This window comes from Strix uralensis, chromosome 30 (assembly GCF_047716275.1).
Source record: "Strix uralensis isolate ZFMK-TIS-50842 chromosome 30, bStrUra1, whole genome shotgun sequence".
Taxonomy (NCBI): Eukaryota; Metazoa; Chordata; class Aves; order Strigiformes; family Strigidae; genus Strix; species Strix uralensis.
Window position 1 is genome coordinate 4,037,168 of NC_134001.1, and position 19,165 is coordinate 4,056,332.

Below are 19,165 nucleotides of genomic sequence, written 5' to 3' on the forward strand. Positions count from 1 at the left end.
TTCCAAAAAACACCTAGGTCATGCAAATGAAGGAAAACACCAAAACACCTCTCTCCTCTCAAGAGAGGTTTTCATCTGTGCATCCGTTCAGACTCAACCGCCAATGCTGTGGAAAAAGCAGTATGACAGAACTTAAAGTCACCTGTCAGGAGCCTTTTAGGCACTTGAAACACAGATGAGCAACCAAATATAACTTGAAGCAGAACAGGCTGACGCTACCACCACAGGCCAGAACGTAGCAGCAACGCCCTCCCCTCGCTGAGGACTGCAGGTACTGCGGAGGTCAGGAAGCGAGCCTTGACCACTTCTGTAGAACTACATGTGATGATGCCACAGCCAGGCCCCAGCTCTACAGATACAGCACAGCGAAGGTTCAGATTGGGGCCAAAAGCATAAAAATTTCCGGGCATTGTGACTAACTAACTACGGTGACAAAAAAACCCAGAAAACCAAACAACCACCACCAAACAGTATTTTATAAAAATTATAAAACCACCTTCAAGGCAATAGGTACTACACTGAACAGCATATTCAGTACAATCAATCCTTTAAAACATCAGTTTCCAACTGCACCAGGTGACATGAGCTTTGTACAAATACACTTGGCTATAAGCTAATACGAGGAGGAGGTTTGTGCTAAATTTATGGAGGCTATTTAAATCATTCAAGCCCACAACAGATTTTTCTCACATTCTTTTCTGAACAGCTGGATATTAATACACATGGATAGAAAACGGCACAGCAAGGGAGAAGCCAGGTTCAAAAGAAGAGTCTGAAGGCGGGAGAAAAAAAAAAAACAATCAATCAGCCCATTAAACAGCCGCCAGAGGTGGGTAACAGAACTGAGAAAAGTGCTCAGCAGCAGGTTCACATCCAGTATCACACCTCGTTTACAAAAATAATAGCACTAGTCACACCAGAAGAGTATCTGCATGCATTCCATCAGGCTGTCCTCAAGGAAAGAATCCTGTAAGTTACATCCCATTTCTTCCCATTTATTTTTCTTACTATAAACACACTTCCCTAGAGCATTAGCAACTTCACCAGCGCACGGATACAGAAGTCGGCTCCAGAAGGGTAACAAGTGACCATCTGAGGACAGCTCAGTGGCCCACATGCACTCGTCCCAGACGCTATCTGTAAGCGCAGTAAGTCAAAAGGAGCAGAACACGCTACCCATGGGGCAGAGGGAACATGCTCACAGACAGCTAAGACAGACCCACTGACAGCCGCTCAGCTCCCACCCTAGCTTGCCTCAGAGTAACTGATGCGTATGACCACACTCTCAGCCTTCCTCTTGACCAATGCAGTACTATCACTTGGAAAGCACGGAGTTCACCATCTGTTTACTTTGGTCCTAACCAGCTAAACAGCTGCAGCTGAAGCTGTTGGAATTTGTAGCTCAGGCCAACAACCGTTCTCACTGGAAGGTATAAGATGTAAGTCAGAAGAGATGTGTGATGCAGAAGAGAGGTTTGCAACACACAGCCTCAGTGAGACGGCCATTAGCGTCTAAGCTCCCACTCTTCTGAGAGATATTGGGAAAAACTCTTGTTTCTCTAGGACAGCACAGTGTGACCTTTTCAGCTCTATGAAATTGCAGTCAAGGTTCTCACTGATACTTGGTAAAAACTTGTTTATTTCCCTACTTGGGAAAACTATTTTGATCTTCTAGCTGCTGATACAAGAGACAATCATCAACACAGTTAAGCTAAAGCACAACATTCACGCAACACACCTAGGAGCATTCCAGTACTCCTTCAAGTATTTTCAAAAAACTATTAAAATATCCCTGCAGTATGATTATCTAGAAGATGCTTAATGCCTACCACCTAGTGGATTAGCACGGCCTAACCTTTAAACACATACCAAAAAACCCCACAACCACAAAACAGAAAAACCCCGTACGATACAGTACAGCTTTCCTCTGTCAGGAGGAACAGGATCCACACAGGGCCTCCAGTGACAGAGAGCCACGAAATGCTAGCCATCCAGTATCTTTTCCAATTAGACACCAATCTGTATATCAGACTAGAATCAAAATATAAGTGTATCAAAACATTTTTTGAAAAATAATTCCATTAGAAATGGAGTAAGTAATTCCATAAAAATTTGAATGCTTCCATTTATTAATGTTGCTCCAACCTGATACAAATGTAAGTGCAGCCTGTAGTCGTGGTGACTTTTCCTACAAACCCAATCTCATACACTTGTGGACAAATACATCTCTGGAATTGGCGCAGACAAGCTGCCAAACTATTGTCAACCTTCTTCCCCTCTCCACACACACTTGCACAGACAAAATAAAAGGAAGTAATACTTCTAAAGCTAAAAAGATGAAAAGAAATTATTTCTAATAGCAAAGCCCAGAAGCACCAACTTGGTGTTTCTATTGGTAAAGTCCTCTTCAGAAGTTCTTACTGCCTCTACAGAGCCTGTTTCCCTGTCTACTTCCCTACTTCCTGTTACTGGGTTGGCTGTGAGGGAAAGACACCCTTGGGATAAACACATGCTTCTGTAGTGTTTAACTCTCACCTTAAAAAAAAAAATGTTTTAAACATTTTACACTTTGCTACTCTAGTCCAAACTACACAGCCACCTTAACAGAAAGGGCTCAGAAAGCAGCTGCTCAAATCCAGGATCTAGATAATGATTTGCCTCTAGTAACAAAACATCTAGGAGACCAAGATCACAAGTAGCACTGAGAACTACAGGTGTCAGATGTACAACTTAACTCAGAAGTGTTATCTAAAGCTCCATTTGCTGCTGTCGAGGTCTCCAACTATAAAACATTTAACATTTAAGAAACACCCTCCACAAGTTCCCAGTGCTCCAGAAGCAAACCTGATAAAAGCAACCTCCTTACTTGTGACGTTCTCGAGCGCTCAGAGGGGGGCAGTTGATCCACTTCCAAAATGAATTCTTTCACTGCCGAACACAAGTTCTGCTGCACCTCCTCTCTCTTGATAATCAACTCATCTCTTTCATCCTACGCAGAAAGAAAAGCAAGTCAGCAGCTGAAGTGCTAAGGCTTGGACAACAGGCCCAAGCCTGAGTTGACCTATAGATGAATCCTGTATATTTTATAACTGATAACCATCGTGTTAGTAGGTATTGTATTAAGTTATAACAAGCTATTTATGCTGGTGTAAAAAGTGCTAAAGCATTGAAATACTGCAGCCTGAACAATAGGCCCCAAGCTGGAGCTGCTAACTTAGCATGTAGTCATTAGTGAAATATGTAAATTCATTAGTGAAAGACAAAATATAATCAGTAGAGAGGAGAGAATGTATCCCACTTTCCTTTCGCAGCCTTGTTCAATGCTGAGAACCCAAGTATTTGGCCTTGTTAGAAACTCCCTTGGTTCCCCCCCCGAGCCCTGGCCAGGCTTTGGGTGGAATCCAACAGGAGAATGAAACCAGATATTTTCCGCTCAAAACAAAGGTGCCAGCTATTCTGGCTTGCCGATCTCTGGTATATAAGGCCGGACCCACTCACAGCGACTTTGGATGCCTCACCTATGGGTGGACGCCCCGCGTAGGATTTCCCACTTGCCGGGACTGGCTCTCCAAATCCTTGCTGTAACCGGGGCTGCCCAGCGCCTGCGGATCTGGATGATGATGATTATACATGCAAGGGGTGATGTATTGCTCTTAATTACTATTCTCTCTCTCTCTCGTGTAGTAATGATTTAATGATTACCCTGTATTTTCCTGTTTGTTGCTTTAAGTGCACTGTTCTGCTTCTTCTTACTGCACGTTCTCTGTATTACGCTGTTACATTACTTGGTTATCACCAGTAAAGCACGCCTGCTCTTTTCACTCTGGTGTCCGAGTTTAATTGGTATCCTTAATCAGCAAAAGATAAATTGGTGTCAGAAGTGGGATCCGACAAAAAAAATGCCATTATTTAAGTTCAAAGGAAATTTGTCAAGTCCACCAGATACTCCCGGTTTGAAAAATCCTCCGTGTAGTTCCTGGGCCCAGCAGTGGGCTCAGGTCGGAGGACTGTGTGAGCAATGGGAGAGCTGGCTGCAAGAAGCCAAACCATTAGATGTTCTAAATTATATGAAAAGGATACCTATTGGAAAAGGAAAAGAGATTACAAATTCAAGTAAATGAGGATGGACTTTGTTAACTGCATATAGAAAACAACACTAGAGTAAAGAGAGGCTGTTGTTGGAGCGCTCCCAGATCCCTTAATCAGCAAAACAGCAGCTCACACCAAAACACCACATACACAATGTGGAAAGTGATACAAAAAAGTGTTAATCCCTGCAAAGTGTGAATAGCACAATACATGCCTGACTAGGAACCAGTGAAAAAGCAAATTTTGGTTTTAACCTCTACTCCTATGACATGACCACCGTGCACAAATACAGCACCCTTTACAGTATAAGAATATGCCCACATTATCAGACAACTGAAGAAACACTGCATGACTGTTGATAACGGTGGGAGTCCTATCGCCACTGTAAATTTAAAGTGTCATAGTGGTTCTGCAGTTTTTGACTGTATTACAGAAATTAGAATTTGGATTATCCACACATAGACATGCCAAATCACATCCACAAAATCAGACTGCAACACATTTCTTGCTGGAAAAGAATACTTTAGAATCAAAAAAATCCTTTTACCAATTTTTTCCTTGCCTTCTAGCAGGAAAGAGAGGTGACCTGTAAACTCCCTGCTGATCATCAGTGATAAGATCATTAAACTAAAGATAATTTTCTAGAAACAAAACCAGTTTCCCTTGGATGACTGGCAGGATTGGTTCTGCTAGCGAGAGAAAAACCCCACATTCATATCACACAAGGTACCTACCAGACTCGCCAAAACCAAACCTTCCGAAATGGATGAAGCAAAGCTACTCAGAAGCATGTTTGCAGTGTTCTTTTCAGTGATTTAACCCAACGTGCCCACAAAAATATGAAAATATATATGAACATGGAAGACCGTGCTACAGTTTTACAGACCTGCTGTAAAGATTTGCTATTCCCTCCTACATCCATCTCCAAAAATAAAATGACTCAAGTAGCTATAACATACTGTCTTGACACGCATTCCCTTCCCCTCCCTGGAAAAAAAAAAAAATAAAAAATCTTGGAAAGTCTAGCACGGAAGGCAATTAGTAAAGAAACAGGAAACAACACGGCAATAATGCCAGTTTCACATTAAGTCAAATGAACACTTCCTACTAACAAGCAATTATAATATAAATATAACTCATATGTACACACAAACACAGGTTCTCAGAGTATTTAAATCTAGTTTATCCAGTGAAAGCTTAGAAGTTGACTTAATCAGGAGTGCGTAAGCATCCACGGAAGACAGAATAGAAACCTTTTGCCTGTAACAGACGGCAGAAAGAGATGGACAAACTCCACCTAAAAATAAAACCCCACATTGCAGCACACACTGCTTTAAAACTTCGATTAGCAATTGAACAGATGTTGCAATGCAGCCAGACATTAGTGGGCTGGATAATAAAAATTAGTGGATTAAGTTCTACTGTAGAAGCTGAACACAACATGGTGCTTCAGCACTGAAAACCATGAAACAACAGCACAAAAAGAGATTGAACAGGCACTTCTGCACTTGTTGGGTACCTCTGGTGACCAAAAGCACACACAATTTTTACAGACTTCCTGCTGGTTTTCCTGTGTAAGACAGGAGCTAGTTTGTAAGAGAATACTGTAATGCACGGCATAAAAAGGAGTAAGGACCCCTTGTCATAAAGAACACTTTTCAAGATGAGATTTCTGCAGAATATTACTTCAAAAACTAGAGCATTAGAGACTTCATGGAGGAGAAGATTCAGTCAGGCAACCAAACTCCCATTAACACCAGTTCAAGCACTAGAGTAAGTTTAGCAGTCTACACGTGACTAAATGACAGCCCAGGAACTCGGACAGCTCGGGAGCCTGTCCTGGTTTAGCCAGGATAGGGTTAAGTTTCCCCAGCAGTGGGGGGGGAGCTCTAGCCGGGTTATTCAGATACCATGCGGAAGTCACATCCTGGCAGGTCACATTTTTCCTGGCGCGGGAGCGCGGTGCACGCGTGGTTTTGTACATCTGCTCCTCTCACTGCTGTATTTGGTAGCTATTTTGCTCTGTTCATTGCTATCACTATTACTGTTATTGTTATTGTTTGTTGTGTTGCTATTGCATTGTTGTATTAAACCTTTCCTTATTTCAGTCTTGGGGCTTTGTATTTCACTCCCTTTGTGGGGGAGGGGCAGCGGCCGCGTGGTCTCAGACCCCGGCAGAGGCTAAACCACTACAGAGCCACAGAACAAGTCTCCTTCCAGCGTCTGCCATTTAACTGGGTACATGGACAGTTCACGGCTCAGACAATGCCTGTTAAACCACAACCACTTCAGAGAGCACTAAGTACACAGGCAGTATTTTAATAGCCTGCTTTACAAAGATGTAAGCTCATCACAAAAGCAAACAGCAGAATTCCATTCCTTTAAAATGGGCTAAAGGCTTCCCAAACTACAAAAGTTGGTTTATTTTGTGTCTGGTCTACCTTATACCTCCCAAAGAAAGAAAGAAAGAAACAAACAAAAAACCAAGAAACAAACCACCCCCCAAACAAGCCCACACGAACAACCACCAGACTCAGTCATACCAAACACCAAGCTCGCTTACTATCTTGTTTCTGATAACTATAGCAATGCTTAGGAAAGTCCATCAGAGCAGGATAATGCAATCACCCCATCAATGCATTCTTGCTTAACTGTGATTTAGTGACCTCATAAGTAAGAGGGAAAAAAAAAAAAAGAAATTAATCCCCCTCCATGTGTAAATTCTAATCCATTTGTAGAGCCTACTTCTACTTTTGGCCCCAGTTTTTGAGTCCCTTTAGTGCAAGTTACTACTTTGCAGCGCATGGAATAGCTAAAACTAACTCTAGCATCAACGTCCTCATTAAACAACTCTATTTATCCACCCTCCCCCACTTCTTTTTTTTTTTAAATGAGCAACTGAATGGTCCCCCTTTTTTAAACAATCAGCATGATTTTTATTTCATCCTTCCCACAAAAAAATGCTGAGTATGTACACTACAGTCTCCAATAAAGTAAATCTTGAATATGTTTCTAAATCAAAATCATAAATTAAACAACACATCCATAAAACGCTATCTACAATGTCTGACAAGTCAGTTGTATTACACTGTATTGCTATGAGTATCTGTCTACATTGCCATCATGGGAACTTCTACCCATCCCTGGTTTTTTCACCTGTAGAGCCGGCATCCTCTCAGTAACGTTTCATCAGAGAGCTGGTTAAGTGACCAGCACCACTACCTTCCTATCTGGGTACAGAATTTACATCAAATTCTGTGTTTTGTTTTGAATACATTTTTAAGCATTTCCACTCCAGAAGAACCAGCTTTGTTATTTTCATGCACACCATGCCCCAGTACCACGTCAGTTCACTGATTATCTTCTTATGTTTTGAAGTGCTAAGGCTTGGACAACAGGCCCAAGCCAGAGCTGGCCTGTAGATGAATCCTGTACATTTTATAACTGATAACCATTGTGCTAACTGGTATTACACTGAGTTATAACAAACCAACTATTCTGCTGGAAAAGGTGGGAGTGTTGAAGCCTGAGCCACAGGCCCTGAACTGAAACTGCTAACTCAGTATTTAGTCATTAGTGAAATATGCATAGATGTAGCTTAAACATCATAAGACATGTCTATCTTGAATGTATCCTTATCTTTCTTTATGTGTGAGCAAGACAACAAGGCCACAGAAACAGTTGTCTGGCCTTGTGACCTTGCTCATAAATTAACTAGACCAGCAGGGAAACTCCCTGAGCTTCTCCCCTGAGCCCTGGCCAGGCTCTGGGGGAACCTAATGTGAGACTGAAACCAGATGTTTCCACTCAAAACAGAGGTGCCAGCTATTGTGCCTTGCTGGTTTTTGGGTACATAAGGCCGGACCCGCTCACAGCCACTTTGGGTGCCTCAGCTACGGGTGGACGCCCCGTGTAGGATTTCCCACTCGCCGGGACAGGCTCCCCAAATCCTCGCTGCACCCGGGGCTGCCCAGCGCCTGCGGGTCTGGGTGATGGGAACGGGTGCGAGTGGGGACGGATCTTCCTTAATCACTGTTCTCTCTCCTGTAGTAATGGTTTGATGCGTTACCCTGTGTTTTCCTGTTTGAGGGCACTGTTCTGCCTTTTCTTACTGCACGCTGTCTGTATTACTCTGTTACATTATTTCGTTATCCCCAGTAAAATACGCCTGCTCTTTTCACTCTGGTGTCTGAGTGTAACTGGTATCCCTAATCAGCAAAACATGTTTCTAAGTGTAGTGGTTTAGCCCCTGCCGGGGTCTGAGACCACGTGGCCGCTACCCCTCCCCCACAAAGGGAGTGAAATACAAAGCCCCAAGACTGAAATAAGGAAAGGTTTAATACAACAATGCAATAGCAACACAACCAACAACAACAATAACAATAACAGTAATAGTGATAGCAATGAACAGAGCAAAATAGCTACCAAATACAGCAGTTTGAAGCACGATGTACAAAACCACGCGTGCACCGCGCTCCGCGCCAGGAAAAATGTGACCTGCCAGGATGTGACTTCCGCATGGTATCTGAATAACCCGGCTAGAGCTCCCCCCCCCACTGCTGGGGAAACTTAACCCTATCCTGGTTAAACCAGGACACTAAGACATGTAGAACATAAATACCTTATTAAGAGCAAACGCTCCAGTCACCCATCTTCATTTTTGGGACACTATCCAGGAGAGATCCAGTTAAACCAGCATAAACCAACTAAGAAAGCACAGACAATGAAAGCTGAAATAATGCCATTTACTCAAACTTCACTGGGTTTACTCACACCTGTGACATTTAAGATGCATGAGGTTTCCCCCAAAGCAAGACAAGATGTTCACTCCCAAGAGCTTACAAACAAATGAGGCTTGTACCAGTGAAAGAGGGCATTAGCACTCCAGGGAGGTTAAAGCACATTGCTTGGACAAGAATTAACTCAGTAAAACCAATCTTGGCAGCTCGGCCGACAGCTTAAGCAAACAGAGTTCAACAGCCTGCTATGGTATAACAGCCAGCTATTTCATGCGTTGGGGTCCACTGGGCTTCCTGTACCCTGCACTGACATGTACCTCATTTTAACTGAGCAGGAAACAAAGTTAGTGACGTTAACATACTCGGTTGCACCATCAAAAATACTTGTTAGCCCATCTACAGTCAGTATCATTTTAGTAGGGATAACAGGCAGAATAAGGGCAAGCACGCCCGTTTACTGTGTGCATCCTGGACACTTCTTATATTTGAAAACAAGTAGCCAAGATTCTGTGGCATGTTACAGCACATAAAATAGATCTTCAAAAAAATCTAAATTATTACCAGGGAAAAAACGTTAAGTCACTACACTGCACATTAAAACAGGACAACCTTTGCAGTACCATGGCTCTAGCATGATGCCACCAAAGCTCTTGTTCTGTTCCCTTCACCGACCTACCACAGTCTTCAAGATACTCAAGCCAAATTCCACAAGAGCTTTGCCATGTCCTGCTTCCAGCTGCTACCAGCTCATCTTGAAAACTAAATTAAGTCTTCAGGGAGCTCTACACTTCCACACACGTTTCCACGTGCACACCCTTTGCAGCATCCAGGCACTCTGGGGGATACCCAACATCTCACAGAGCTTCCGTCTTTTTCATTTTTCCCCCATTTCAAGCATTTGTGACACTACTATGACAAGTTCCTCTCTTCAGATAGCAGGATTTTTTTTACAGCTGCGTACTCTTGCAAGTCACAAGATTCCATGCCAGCTTTCATGTACATCCTGGTTTAGGCAATCAGGAACAATGTCCTCGGCAGGGAGACACAGACACAGACACACACACACACACAGACACAGACACACACACACACAGAGACACAGACACACACACACACACACAGACACACACAGACACACACACAGACACACACACAGACACACACACACACCACAGACACACACAGACACAGACACACAGAGAGACACACACACACACACACACACACAGAGACACAGACACACACACACACACACACACACACAGACACACACACACGCAGACACCCCACCCCCCACCCCCCCACCCCCAGGCAGTGTTGTTGATTTCTGAACAAAAGGAGTTTTCAAGCCATGTGTGAGGCCACCCCTTGCCAACGCAAAAGAGGGGGCACACACACACACACGGACACACACGGGCACGGAGACAGACACACAGACAGTGCTCTAAGCTCATTTCAGCACTATTTCAACTATTTTGGCAGTGTAACACACTACACTGCATCATGCAGACGTGACTTCAGTGTTAGCCATTCACAACTGAAACGGGTGACGATGTCCAGATTGTCTAACATATTCCAACAAATTAGCCCATCAGAAAAACCTCAAGCACTCTTCAAGAATGAAACTTCTTTTCATGATGTTTGTCGTGGAAGAATACTGCTTGCTGGGGTTCGCAAGTCAACCCCCCCCCCTCCCAAAAACCTCAGACACACTGCCCTGCCACCTGAATGGCACCAAAGCAACCATCTCCTCTGTTGATCAAACGCTTTGAGGCTCCCCAGAGTCTGCCCCTGCACCTGTCCTAACTCCTGTCCGCGTTAGGAGTTTTCTTTCCCCCTATCCCCAGCCCGACCATGTCAAAGCAAAACTGGACAACGGGGCAAAAACAAGTTCTAAGACAGCCTTGCTTTACTTGTCTGCTGTTGCTCAGCAAGGTTTACCAGCACACTTGAGCTCAACCCTCCCATGTCATCTCCAGAAAACTGTAACTTCTACTCTTTCACAAGGGGTCAGGAATTCACCCAGGGAAAGCTTGTGCAAGTGAATCCCTAAGCAGCCCTGGCTCCTGGGTACCTCACAACCTAGCTGTTCTTCTACGTATTACTCCCCTACGCAAGATGCAACACCAAAATGTCATCTGCTTATTAACACTTAGTGTTGTCAAATTTAAACATTTGACTTTGCTGTAGGTTGAAATGTTGTTTATTAAACCAATTAAATGTATGCCATGCTATAGGTGTGTTAATACTCTTCCCAGCACAAGCAGCAAAACCAGAACTTACTCGGGTTCTCCTCACGGCTCATTATTTTCTAGTCCGTTCCACGAGCCATTAAATGCAGGGTAATACAGCCCCACTTCTTAAGCACACCCATCGCCAACGTCTTCGGTTCTACTCAAGCCAGTCACATCCCATTTGCTGTGGTTCCCCCAGGCGCACAACCGCCACCCCCTCCCCGCCGGCCCCAGAGCGGGGAACCTCCCCGTTCCCAGAGCAGCGCCGCACGCCGGCCGCAGCCCAGGAGCATCCCGAGCAGCACAGCCGTGCCCGCACACCCCGGCAGGCTCCTGCAGACCCCTGGTTGCAGAGAAGTTGCCCTGGGTGGCAGCTTTCCCCCACGCGAGTCCCTCTCCTCGGACACCCGCATTTGCGCACCGCTCTCCCCGCAGGAGGGAAGCGTGTACTGGGCAGCGCCCCGCGGCTTCAACAGAAGGTTTTGAAGACAGACACTGCAGCTGCACAGCCGAAGAGGCTCGAACTAGTACAGAACAGAAACCCTTTAGCTGCCATGTTCTGATTTCCTTGTATTTCACTACAAAAATCAAGGGTGTCAAAAAGTCTGGGTTTAACACACAGAAAAACCCCACTCCACAAATACACCAGTTGTGGCTACGGCAGCAGAGCCCCCAGTGTTACCTAGCAAAGCAAGATGTTTCCATGCTGTGCTCATGCTAGCCAGCTACACTCATAAGACTAAAATACTCTGTCCATAGCTGTTAAATTATAGCTCTTGAGAAAAAAATAACTCCAACCTACCACGTTTCTGCATAACTGAATCCTCTCTTGAGCCAAGTCATGCTCTGTCCAGATCTTCTGCAATTCTTCCAAGGAACACGGAACAGTGAGACATCCTTCTGTAACAACTTCTAAGGCTTGTGAGAGCTGATCCTCAAAGCGACTCCTCCCACTTGTGTGCCTAAGTTGTAAGGAGGCAGCAAGGTTTTACCAGGACTTTTTTCTTCCGGAACTCAAGCAGTTTAAAAATCAATGCTAGTCAGACCCCTCGACCATACGAATTTTGAGATAGCACCTGCCATGTTAATAACCTACTTTCTTTCAAAAGGCAGCAGCAGCAATCTCATTCAGCTGTTAATCTTCTTCTGAGGAAGGACCAAGAAGACATTCATTATACCTCAGCATTCATAATGCTGTATGTGGAAATTCTCTCCTGCCCTTAATTTCCCCTTTGTCCCATTTCCTCTCTTGGTATTTTTTTTCCCCACTCATCTTCCACGAACACATACACCAATATATATACACACACCTTCTTAAAAGAGCTGATGGTCATTTCTATTTCAAGCCTTCTCACTGCAGTTTTGTCCCTTCTTTTAAAGCCAGAAGGGTAATCTGGGCTACCCAAAGATACACCTCTCACAGCAGTACAGATACCCAAGGAACTCTGACTACCCAGATACTTTTAACAATTAGCTGCATTTACTAATCAGCATTTTCTTTGAAGACAGAATGGAAAGCTCTTCTTGCAACAGCTATGGTAAAGGAGCAGAAGTGGACAAAAGTCATCTGACAAAGATCGAGAAGAAGGCAACACAAATTGCAATGTGAGCTTCCAAAAACCTCAGGTTTCAGCCTTGCTTTTGGGAAATATTCCCCTCCATACGCAACAATTTTTTCTTAGAAAGTTAACAAAACTTCTGGGAAACAAAAAAGCACGTATGACTTCAAGAGATAAGCAGGGCAATGATAAATACTACTATTTCAGAAAACACCCACATACCTCATTTCTTTCGATGCCTTCACCTTAGCAGCCAAACTTCCCACTGTCATCCAATGTATGTACGTAGGGTTTCCTCAAAACTTGCAGAAGACTTCCTGGATGCTTCCTTCTCTCTCTGAATTATTTATCATTTTCGGGGCAGTGTTTCAGCAAAGACAGGTGAAGATAGATCAACAGTCACGGCAGTCAGTCAGGATTACTGACATGCAGAGCACAATTCAGACTTTTGAAAACAAGAGCAACACACACATACACACAGAACTGCCCCTCTGCAAAACACTAACAAAATGCCTAGAAAGACGTACACACCAATGAGAGTAGTTTTATTTTCCTTAATAGCTCCTTCAAGGTTAACGGTTCATTTCCTTCCTCTCATTTCAGCAGTGATGTGTTCAAGTGTATTTCTTCAATTACTCCCCATTTGCTAGCAACTCTTCCGTCAACGTGGAATTTTTTCTTCCCTTGCTGAAAAATTCCCACCCAAAATTCCCATTTCAGGGAACTCAAGTCCAGGACCTCATTAAACTCCTTACTCCCATCACTACCACACCTCAGATTGGTGCAGCAAAACAAGAACTTCTGCTGTATGTACAACCATCCTGACCTTCCTACAAGGAATATTCTTAAGACGAAATAAGGAATATTCTTAACCCAAAAACAGTCCACACACCACACCAGGCTATATTCCTCAAGGGACAACCTAAATTTAAAAGTTCTTGCTCACAGAGATGCTTTTATAAACTCCACTTGAAGAAATGAAACAGAGTCTTTAAACACTGTTAGCCTTTCAGACTCACTACATATTATATTAAAAGACCCAAAACCACCAACAAAAAAAGCACAAACATAGAAGGATTGATATAGTCTCGTATTTGCAGATGGGCATCCAAAGTCTCATGACTCAGGGTGGGTTTTTTAAGTACCCCTCAAAGCCACCACCACACATCACCCTTCTAAAACAATCACTGCCTACCATAGTGTTTTTAGCAGGGAGCAAGTATTTTCCTATTTAGAAGAACTATCCACAACCTTTTCTTTTAAAACTGTTTCCTTGCACTCAACACAAAATAGTAATAAAAATTTGCAGAAAACAGGGGGTTTTTAAAAAAATCATCAGACTATATAGAAGAAATGCTTCTAAGAAGTCCTTGCATTCAAGTATTTTTTCTTAGCTGAAGACATGTAATTCTGTTGCTTGTTAATTTAGTTTGCACAGAAGCGCACAAACATCGTATCTTCGGCGGATGGAGGATCTGTGCAATGACAGGTCAGTATATGCAGAAACACAGGTGTTCTAGGTAGAGGTAACCAAGTACAGCTGGTTATGAGTAGTTTTATTCCACAAAGAGGAAAAAGGAAAGAGCTGAACTGCACTACAATGAAAGCATAAGACAGAAGCATTGCCAGACACACTGGCAGCGAGGAGAGAAGCATCCTCCTTGCATTCCCACACACCTGAAGTTCACATTTCAGCTCTTGAACCGTCAGTTCTAGTTCCTTCTGCCTCTGCAAGAGATTTACAATCTGCCCTCTGAGAACTTCTTTCTCTCCGGACAGCTTCTGATCTAGACTTTTTTGTGCCAAGCTGGTGTCTGACGCTGAGGTAAAAGCTGGCATTTTTGCCCTTTTAAAAGTGAATTAAGAGGAATTCAATTAAAAGAAAAAAAAACCCACAACAAAACAAACAAAAAACAAACAAAAGTGCATTCTTTTGTGCTATTGTAATTTCAATAATGACTACAGAACACCACATCAAAAAGACGACAGAAGCACCTGCACAATTGTGCTTTACTTCTCCAGAATTTCTATTCCTCTCCACACCAGTCCTTACAAAGACTGTTACACACCGTCACAGAAAAAAATACATCATTTGAAGACAACCCTTCATATGTTTTCACAGTCACTGGCTCAAAAGTCTTTCCCATCCAAAAAACATCATACAATACCACACTGCAGATCCAGAAAAGTCAAGGTCCATTGTAATTCAAATCTTCTCTCTACTAAGGAAGCCAAAGTACTTTAAGGTTAGTGGTTTGGATCTGTACCCTAAAAGCCATTTTTATAACGAAGAAGAGTGATGTGAAGCCATCTGTCTCAGAGTACTGTGACAAAGTCCCAAAGCTCTACTAGACCCCGCATCCACTTCATCCTCACCCGCATGGCTTTGGTTACATCCTAGCTTCTTTCTTTCTCAATTTCCTTCGCAGGCATACCATCTCAAAAATGCCTGCGACATGCAAAAACTTAAAGGACACCAGAGCATACAGAAATGGAACAGAGAACCTGCTGGCTGTCAGCTGCTCAGGCCAGTCAGCATACTTCTGTCTACAAAGCCATCTCAACACTGCATGCCAAAAAAAAAAAGCTATTTCTTTTTTAAAATCAGATTCAGAGCATATCCATTACTCAGAGAACAGGGTAGATCAATCAAAATAACTCAGGATGAGGCACTTCACTATACATGTAGACTTTCTGAAGAGCACCTCGTTTCATATTCGTGTTTGTTAACAGCATAGACTTGCCTAAATGGTCTAATTGTAAAAAAGATTTGGATACTTTTCTGGTATGTGGAAGGGTGTGCCCTCGGGCGGTTCATTAAAACTTTCTAGAAACTCAAATTATGGAACATTAGTGAATTCTAAACAAGTTTTTTTGAAGAACATTACTTCCTACGCTGTCTGAACTTTCTAAATGCCAAGTACCATCCTTCCCACCCACAAACATTTGTCTCAGCAGCCTGTTGCCATGGCAACTGTAGGATAAGTCTGTTTAAAAAGATTTCTGACAACAACTGTAACTGCCAACTTACCACCACCTCCTGTCAATGTAACTACAAGTTGCAGAGACATGGTTATCCCCAAAAAGCTTGCTTCAAACTGTGATTGCTGGCTTTATTTCTTAGAAGCACACATTGTTACATTGAAGGGAAGCTGCTACAAGTGTACTTGAAATTGCTAATGTACAGGGACCTGTAATATAAGACATTTAGTTTTAACGTTAGACATCACTGGTATTTTACCAGCTTTTTTTCCTGTATTTTTCCTGTATTTTGCTGTAATGTATATAATTTCATTTCTGCTTTTCCCTGACTACCCTCTGGAGTCATTACCCAGTTGCCCACTTGCGAGAGGCTTGAGAACCTTGAACTCCTCGCCTAGGAAAGGTCCGACAGAGCTGGGACACTCTGAAGAACTCCCCGAGTCCAGCCCTGAGAGCAGGAACCTGAAGGAAACAAGGGCCCGAGAAGACGCCGGTGTGGAGAGAAGTGCCTGAGAGCTGGAACAAAGAGGGGTGAAGGACGGATGCAGTGACTCTGTGAGCAGAGAGGGACACGAGAGCCCTCCAGTGCCCTGGGGGACAGTGTGAGAAAGGCTGTGGGGACCCCTCCGGAGGGGAGAAGACCCTCACTCTATTGTTACTATGCACGCTCAGACTATGTAAATGAGTTCTAAGAACCCATTAGCATAAGACTGCCTTTTCTAAGCAATCTAATGCAGAGGTTGTTTTTTGTGTATATTAGTCAGAGAGTTTTGTCAGTAAGCGCCACACTTGTGGTGGAGCGATGCCCAGCGCTGCAAATAAACAATCCCTGTGACCAGTTGTACTCACTCCTGCCTGTGGAGTGAAGCTCTTTGTTTCAACATTCCTACACAAATAAATCACCAAAACACATTTGTCCTGCTAGGTGAGCGTACTTTCACATTCCACATTTGTGTCCAGTGAGTTTTTCTTGAGGTAAATAAATAGGGGATAGATACCAAAAGTCTCAAGGACAAGCTTATAGAAATTACACAGATGCTAAAACAAGTATCATTCATTGCATTGCTGATCACTGCAAAATGTGCTGGAGGCCTGATGTCCTGCAACCTGCACTTTCAACTAAGCTGTCCAGTATCTTCTCCTCTTCTTACTAGCTGCTACCCCTTCCTCCTTTTTCAAAATCTTGCATTGATAGGTAAGAACAGCCTGTCTCTGCAAATCAGATGAGGAAGCTATCCAACCAGCAACAACACTGATGAACAGCTTTGTACAGATCAGTGCCCTAATTCCCACCACCGCAGCATGCGCACACACACAAACTCCCTTCCACGGAGTACCAGTATTACTTGACACTGGAAAGGCAGAAATTGTATTTTAGGTGCCCACTTCCCTCTCCATCTTCTCATATGGACAAATCCCAGCAACTGAGCTAACCAGATCACTCATACAAAGTTTTCTGTGACATCCCACTGCCTTACTTTGATGCAAACATTTTTCCAGTAAAATTCCGATTCCTTGCACTGGCAACTACTTGGTCAAAGAACCCTCCTGGGGTGCCGTTCAGCATCTGATCAGATCTCTTTATCCACAGTGGAACTGAAAGTTTTATCTCCTGATGTTGGTGTTGCGTGACATATACTTTTCTCTCTTCTGCATCTCTAGTGTTCCCTGCAGATGTGCATTTTTCAGCAAACCCTGCCCTGGCCACCTCTTGTCCAATACCTATTTTTTCATATACTGCCTGGGCAATAATGGTACTATCTTCATGCTTGGCTTTGTGACGTATTTTAATTTGGTTTTCAAGAACTAGGCTGCTCAAGAACTTCCTCCCCTGTAAAATAAAAATACAGTGAAGTTGTGCACTGGATACTCTGAATGCTTTTAGCTGAAATCAGCCGTCTTTCTTCTAAGAAAGAGAGGACACATTTAAGACCAAAACCCAGAGAGCTGCACAGGTAAAGCTTATGTTTAAAACATTTTTTTCTGAAACAATGCTGTATCTGTACAACTACAACTGTACCTGATCTAATCACTGTCAATGCCAGACTGGGCTTCAACACCAGTAGCTCTCCCTCAGTGTTCAGCTTTGAAGAATTAACCAGCGCCAGGCCAAGAGGGAATGGCCTCAAGCTGCGCCAGGGCAGGGTCAGACTGGCTCTTAGGAAGGATTTCTTTGCAGAAGGGGTTGTTGGGCGTTGGAATGGGCTGCCCAGGGCAGGGGGGGAGTCCCCATCCCTGGAGGGGTTGAAGAGTCAGGTTGACCCAGCGCTGAGGGATCTGGTGGAGTTGGGAACGGTCAATGTTAGGTTAAGGGTTGGACTAGGTGATCTTCAAGGGCTTTTCCAACTGAGATGATTCTGTGATTCTGTGAATTCAGTATCATTTATAAGTGACAGAAGTCCAAAGTCCCATCAACTCTCAATGGAAGTTGGCAACCAGATTATCCAATTCTTTTAGAGGATACTAGACCAACTGTTTAACAGTATTAATCAAAATAATATGAAAAAATATTTGAATTATTACATTAACAGCCTTTCAGTATGTGGTCTAGAAGCTGAAATAGAACATAGCAACAAATGAATTCTTATGTGTATCTACCTTACTGAAACTACTCACTTGGAACTTGGAAAATACCAGAATTGGCAGCAATCAGCTTCATCTGTACTATCAAAGAAAAACAGCTTTGAAAGACTGGGGAATACACTCCAGACCTTCACAAGACATCTGGGAGAAAGTTATCTTTTATTAACGAGGTTGTTTTTCTTTTTGCCCCACCACTTCTGAAAACAAGCTGGTTTTGCTGAGAATTAAGAAGGATAGCAGTGGGGGCAGGAAAGCTACACGGAGCAAGCAAATAAAGTTTTAGCTCAAGCAACAAGAACTGTTTAAAAAACAAAAAAAACCCACCAACAAAAACCAAAAGACACACCACCATCGCACAAACAAAACAAACCCCAGGGAGTTGAGAACTGAGATTTTCACCTGTCTCAAGTGCTCACACCAAGCAGTGTCAATAGGACCACAGGGGTGAGAGCATACACAGGGGGTCTCGGGATCTCCTCCAAAGGGCAGAGGGGTACACTAGGCAGCCGGGGCAGCCGCCTCCTGCCTCCTCCTCCTCCTCCCGCAACTGCTGCTCCCAAGCAGCCGGCTGGTGAAGGACGGGCAGTGCCAGTGAGAGCCCTGCAGCCACTAAGGCTGTAAATGGTGTCCCGGAAAGGGAGACTGCCACTGGGAAATCTCGACCAAGGGTCACCAGTGCCACTCAGAGGGGCTCAAAGCTTTTACCAGTCCTGTTGGCATCAGCTCCTGAGCCTTTCACGTTCGCTGCTGGCCAGGAGCGACAGAGTTCCTACCGCCACTCACATTCACCTGCTATTCTAACCAAAAGTCTGTACGGTACCAGGCACACAGCATTCAAGCTGCTCATTCGAGCAGCACTCCAGCTGTGAATTTATGTCAGGTTCTGTGGCCAAGGGAGGTATTTTTCCCTCTGAAGGGGAAGAAACAGAGGCACTTTGGTTCCTCACCACCAGAAAGAACTTGGGTCAGTCAGAAATAG

The 19,165-nt window shown here is 43.7% G+C and overlaps 1 pseudogene; it reads right to left on the minus strand.

The window, feature by feature from the left end:
* LOC141935933 (serine/threonine-protein kinase 31-like) overlaps positions 1–19,165 on the minus strand; it is a 46,064-nt pseudogene that overhangs the window by 19,557 nt on the left and 7,342 nt on the right.